This window comes from Pinus tabuliformis, chromosome 1_1, assembly GCF_031772625.1.
Source record: "Pinus tabuliformis cultivar Carrire ecotype Pingquan chromosome 1_1, CPIR1, whole genome shotgun sequence".
Lineage (NCBI taxonomy): Eukaryota > Viridiplantae > Streptophyta > Pinopsida > Pinales > Pinaceae > Pinus > Pinus tabuliformis.
The window spans coordinates 128714167-128721394 of NC_142297.1; positions in this window are offsets into that span (position 1 = coordinate 128714167).

A 7228-nucleotide genomic window follows, 5' to 3' on the forward strand; every position below is an offset into this window, starting at 1 on the left:
CAAAATTTTGAAAAATGACCTTGGCTTTAAAAACAGGGTTTTTAAATCCAAGGTGAAAATTAATTGTACAAGATAGAAATTTTCGAAGAAACACTTTGAAAATCATCCCTCTGGCTTGCTGGGCACTTATTGACCTTTAGAGACATGACCTTGAAGACAATCTTGACCAAAACCCTAGACCTAGAATTTGACTTCAAGACAAGACAAGTAAGCTTGAAAGAGTCTAAGGACTGAAACAACCTTGATCCAGCAATGCCAAGAGGGGGACAAAGGCACCAACTCCTCCATCAGGGTTATGGCATGCCTAATGGAATGCAAAAAATGACACTGATGAGACACCTACCTATGCAAATGCAAAGAGCTTTGATCGCTGATGGAGGGCTACTAGACCGACTCTAACATGGTTGACTCTCATTCTTAGCTTCTACAAACACTTTAAGCATGTTTATAAAGTAGAACAAATTTTTTCAGAATGTCTATCATTATGAGCTCGACAAAAATCATCATGAGCATAATCATCAATGCTGAATTATTTAAGAGTGGTTTCATTAGGATTGGGGGGTGGATTCATTCTAAATGGTCTAAATAACAAACTAGATGACTACCCTCTAGGAATATGATCTAGACATTAAGATTGTGAAGATTGTCAAAGCACATGGCCTTTGTTAGCTAGCAATAGAATATGAAGGATCACAATAAAAAGGAGAGCGAGAATGAAAAAATGAAGTTGAAGTAAACATTAAAGAAATATATTATAGTTCTTTTTCAACTTCTTCTTTTGATACAATGACTTAAAATACTATTTGAGTCATGGTAGTGGTCTATATTATCTAAACTCCGAAAAGAAGAGAGCCTTGAGATTAAAAACTACTCCATATCAACTAATTGATGTGGTGTTGTTTCATAGAATATACCATGACGTTTTTCTCAAATGCATGGAAAAATATGATGCAAAGAAAGTTTTGGTATAACTACATGTTGGTCCAGCAGGAGGGCATTTTGGCAGTGACCCCATTGCTCATAAAGTCTTACTTACTCATTAATACCTATATACTTTGTTTAAAATCCCCATTCATTTGCTAGAAAGTGTAAGATCTATCAAAAATTTGAAGGAAAATAAAATAAACATGCATTTCATTTACAATTGATGGTTATTGGCGATCCATTTCAACAATGGGGACATGATATTATAGGATAAATTAGTATGAATTCACAAGTACATCTTTACTAGAAATAGACTATTTTACGAGATGGACTAGGCCGTTTTTCTCAAAACTATAAAGAAAATTCAAGTGATCTATTTCTTGGAACATAATATCATGACCAAGTTTGGAATTCACGATTCTCTTGTCTCTGATAATGCATCTTGCTTTATATCCTTGAGCTGGAAGATTGGGATTTGATGAGGATGCTTGATTTGGAGAAGTATTTTGACTTTTTGACCTAGTTTGTATAGTATTAATTTCTTCTTAATATTCCACGGAATCGTTATCAATTAACCCCCCTTGAGACACATCCCATAAGACATTAATTTTACTATATTCTTCTTCTTTACTGTTTTCATTTTCTAGTTGACTCTCATTCTCAGCTTCTACAAATACTTTAAACATGTTTATAAAAGCAGAACAAGTTTTTTCAGAATTTTTATCATTATGAGCTCGACAAAAATCATCATGAGCATAATCATCAATGTTGAATTCTTCAAGAGTGGTTTGATTAGGATTGGGGGGTGGATTCCTTCTAAATGGTCTCCAAGGTTTTTTTATTACCAGAGTTTCAGAAAGGACATTTTTCACATCGGTTATCTCATTAGACATATTTTTAATTACCTTTTGGATAGAGTCTAAATCAATATTATCTTTTTCTTTTTTGTCATCAACTGTTTTACTAGTTGAAGGATTTTTAGAAGAAGATATTGTTTTATTTCTTCTTGTCCTAATGCATGTTTTGCTGCAATTTTTGATATTTGTTTTTCAACATTTAGGGCCTCCTCCATATTTAGGGCTAATGTAGTTTTTTTTACTCTAATAATAGAAAATGGAATATGAGAAGGAATAGAAGTAGTATAGACCTTATTTATAACATCATCACATGTCTAGAAGCTTCATGGATTCTGTTAAGGATAGGAAGTAGTCTTTGATTAAAATCTTTGATTGATTCTCGCTAATTCATTCTAATATTTGGCAATTCTACAACTAATGCTCCTTTGGTTTTATCCTCTCCATAATTTTTGATAAATAAATTTTCAAAAGATTGCAAAGAAGTAATGGAACCATTAGCTAAGTTAAAATACCAAGTTGTAGCTTTTCCCTCAAAGGTAAATGGAAATAACTTTCAAACTTGATCTTCATGTTGAACTACTCCTAACTTGAGGGATAACATGAATTTTTTAACATGTTCTTCAACAATAATAGGACCATCAGGATTGTACTTTGGAAGCCACCTTTCAAAATGCTTTGGTAGATCATGTTGATCCCCAAGAATAGCGATGGGCCCAACAAATAATCAAGGTTAACTTGCTATTGGAGAGTTTGGAGAAGATGAACTTGATCCTAAAGTATGAGGTGATAGAAGACTTTGAAGAGGAGGTCTTGTAGGAGGGATAATCAAAGGTGGAGGGATTGAAATTTGAAGAGTTGTCGATGTAGATGGAACTACAGAAATCAAAGGTGAAATAGTTGAAGAAGTTACTATTTGAGATGCAATAGGATTAGTTTCCCAATCAACTTCTTCCAAAGGAAACACAAGGCTTGTAAAAGTGGTGAACTTAGATGAAGCTCTAGTACTGGTTTATGTTGAGGATCTAGGACTAGCCTCAAAAGGAAGAAATTGTAGCTTTAACCTCATGCTTAGGTCTTCTCCTTTTGGATATTTATAAAATAAAATAGGGGATAAGCCTGAGAATTTACTTTGAGATTGTGTATATATTCTTGAAAATTGAATTTGAAGGTGCAGAGGAATTGATGAAACCTTAACTGGTTCTTCTTGGGAGAATGTAGCCATCGATGGAACAAGTAAGGGTTGATTTGGATGAACAACTGTAGATGAGGTGCTGATATCAGATGATGCTATAAGATGAATAGGCTCAATAGCTTTATTAACCATACAATATGCGTGGCCCTCCTTCTAGCGCCGAATTGTTGATAGGTGGAAGAATTACTCTTGCAATGAGTGAGTATTTACTTGATCAAAGTCCCAATTAGACCCTTTTTCGTTTATATGGTCGTATACTCTTCGAAACAAAGGCACGATTGCCTGTATTATCTAAAACTAAAATTAAACTAAAAAAAATAACTAATCTAGGGAAAATATATGACATATTCTAATAATTACAATTATCTACAAAAATATAAACACAATTTGTTGGTATGATAGGATCATTTTAAACAACATAGACTAAAGATTCAAATGAACGCAATACCACATGAAATATTAGGTAATTCCAAATCTTTCCTAGATTTTGGGTCTAGATAACTACACAAATAAGTTTTGAAAGAGTTTTTATTTATTTATTTTTATTTTTTAAATGTTTATTTTTATTTAATTTTTTAATTTATTTTTTATTTTTTATTTTATTTATTTATTTTAATTTAATTTTTTTAATAGTTGCAACTATTTATCATTTTATAGGTCAATTTGTAGTTGAAGACAACATCATTTCTCTGATTATATTGGTTTGAAATGGATCGAATGGATGATGAGTAGGAATTTACAGGGTAAGTTCCACAGAAAGAATACCAAAAGGACACCGCTCACAACCAGATCTCAAATCAATACACCAGTATTTTTGACGTGGTTAAAACCCTCAGAGTGCAAGGAGGGAAACAGTCCACGGCCTGTCCCAACGTGGGTACTACAGGCAATTTATTAATCAAAGAATGAAAATTTACATAAGCTTCTCTCATGCACGGATTACCCGAACAATGACCCTCCATGCGCTTTAAATAGAACTCATGGACCAATCGGGTATCAAGCCACGGATCAAGTGTCGGTAATACCGAGGTGAGAGTGAACCGTCGGATCACTACATATCGTGACCGTCGGATTGTAAGTTACAAAATGTACAACGGTAAAGAAACACACTTTACCTAACTCTAACCTAACTCTATACTAGACCAAGTTGAACTTAACTATATCCTATGTGTCGGAATATCCTAACATCCCCCCTTAAGAACAACTTGGGATAGGATTGAAGGATTTACAAATATGACACAATAGGAGAAGGAAGGAGGCACTAGAGCCTATCCCCCCTTAGTGACAACTTCCTGAATTCCAAGCATATATCGAAGTTTAGTGAACTTCGCCTCTGTGAGAGCCTTTGTGAAGATGTCTGCAACCTGATCATCTGTTGGACAATATTGCACTGCAAGAACATGGTCATGAATGAGCTTTCTGATGAAGTGCATGTGTAGTTCAATGTGTTTGCTGCGCTGATGCTGGACTGGATCTTTGCATAGCTGAATGGTACTTTGATTATCACACCAAAGTGTGGTTGAATAATCTAATACATTCCATTATTGATGAGATGGTTAAGATCAACAAAACCTCTTTTTTCAATATTAAAATTTGTCTCTAGAATGCACATGAAAATATTGAGTTTTTTTAGCTTGAGACAAAGCTACAACAAGAAGAGCTACAACATCGTAAGCATCATTTTGTTCAAAACATTGAGATAGACTCCTACAAGCAACAAGTCAATATTGTTGAAGTTCATTCAAATTTAGTACCCAATGAAGCAACAAAGTTACATGCAAATGCATAAATTCAACCTACACTTCTCAAGTCGGTCATCATACCTTGGCAAGAACTTGTTCGTAACAAGCACATAACTGGTCTTGGATATGACAAGAATGTGTCCTTTGATATTCCAGACTATTCCAAGCCCATCAAAGTTCAAAGTGCAGGATTTCTTCATGAGACTTCACCTTCACCTATTCCAGATTCTATTCCTTCACATTCGCAGTCAAAAGTTGTTAAATGCCAACATTGTGACTAAGTTGGCCATATGAAAGATCACTGTTTTGATCTTCATTCATGTAAGCACTATCATAAAAATAGTCATTCTTCAAACAGATGCTTCAAAAACAAGCCTCCTGCAAGAATAAAGATTCATCTTGGACGGATCACTTCTTGGCAATGGGCTTCAACAACCAGGAATATATTTCTGTCATATATCAGAACTTGTTCTAGAGTATTGAACAATCTTGTAGTTGAGTTTTCTCCATCATCCCACCTTGTATTTGACAGGGGGGAAATGATGGTCATCTACAAGCTTCAAAGCCACATCAAGTGAGCCTGAGCCACAACCTGCCATACCAGATTTAGAGTTGTAGCCAAAGACAAAGATTCCCTTGAGCATGCCTTCAGTTGGTGATGCTTCTTCAAAGAATTAGGGACACTTCCTCTAGCAGAACAATTCAACTTCTTTCCATTCTTGGAAGAGTTCTAGGAATTGCATTAAGCATTCTAGAGTTGTTGGTCATCGTTAAACCATCACAGGTTGAGACCTCCCTTTTAAGGTTGAAGGTTTCCCTCTTCAAAACATCAGGAGCACTTCCTCTAGCAGAAGACCTCAGCTTCTTGCCAGACTTGGAAGAGTTCTGGGAATTGCATTAAGCATTCCAATGTTGGTGGTCATCCTTAAACCACCTCCCTTGATACCAATATTTCAGAGAGCACATTCAGCCTAGTGCTGCCATGAATTTTTGCACGTTTTGTATTACAACTCTCTTCTTGGACTCATACATAACCCTTCGGATTAAGGGGGGGAATGTTGGACACCTAATCCTCTAAGGGTTGGTGTGGAAGCTGAATAGCCAAAGGGAGTCCAAGGGACCACTTGGAATATGAAACCAAGGGTCATTCCTATGAATTATAAATATGTATCATTGTGAATAAGAAAATAAATCTAATGTTTACCTTTCATATTTCCTTCGCCATGTATGTGTTTGATAGTACTTATCAAATCTATTTTGGAGGCGACACCTGTTTATTGGATGCCCATGGCCTGGATCCCAAGGGGCATCCTCCTGAGAATTCAAAGGCTGTGTTGCAGATTTTTAAGGAAAGGAAGACAGAACGGTCAAATTTATGCATGGGTTCATTGGGAGCTGATAACCCTCTTGAAGAAATGGGGTGGCTAGGGTTAAAATATTTAGTTTTTTTCTCCACTGCCCTGGCGGCCAAGATGGGCTGGCAGATCCTCATTGCACATAGCCTATGGACTGAGGTTGTATTTCATAAATACATATGGCCCCTTTGATCCGAATTTAAACAGGAACGCAATAATTTATAGATATAACCATAAGTACAAAGATGCAACAGAAATAAAACTTCCTTTCATCAATATCAAATAATGAAATATGCTTACAAACAGAATGGAAATGAGACTAGCTCAGGAGATGGTAGCTTATCTCTGAGAAGAGATGCGGTGGCTACATGCCTCTGAGCTATGTTACAATGAGGCTCAAGGGACTTTTTATTATTTAAAAATAAGAGAAAACCCTAAACAACCAAAACCCTAACTCGAGGAGATGTAACACCAAGAGTTTATAGGCTCCGTTGGGGTTAGTTGGGCAGCCAACTTCCCAGGGTCGTAACTTGGTCATATTATCTTCGTTTGACGTGCATGATACCTCGTTGGAAATATATCTCCGAGGAATATGATTGAAAAATGCAATTTCAATGAAATAACCTAGAGGAATATTGCCAAAAAAATGTCGTTTAGGGCCTCAAAACGGATCCGGAAGTTTAGGACTCAAAAAACTACCAAAAATAGTAAATTGTGCTACAATTAAGGAAATTGAAAAAATGAAAGAAACAATGGTGGGGGTCCAAGTGGAATAGGCGGGTGGCCACCAATATCCACCTGGATTGCCCTTCAAACACTAGATTGGATAAGGCTCCCCTCTTGGAACAAAACATGCATATCTACGGTCTGGAAAGAAATTCTCAACTCTATTTCATATATTCATGACGGATTGTCTTGGAGGATCATGTCGGGCTCCTCAATGCGGGTGGGGTTGGACCCTTGGATTGGCAGTGGTAATTCTTAGCGACTCCAACATGATTTGATCATATTCATATCAAATGTTGGCATCACATCTCTTGATCAAATTGCAGACCTTGGGAATACTAATTTATTCTCTCAGGCTTGGAAATCAGCTAATCAACTTGGAATTCTTGACATATGGCATCAAGAATGGCTCAGTTATATTAATGCTCTTAC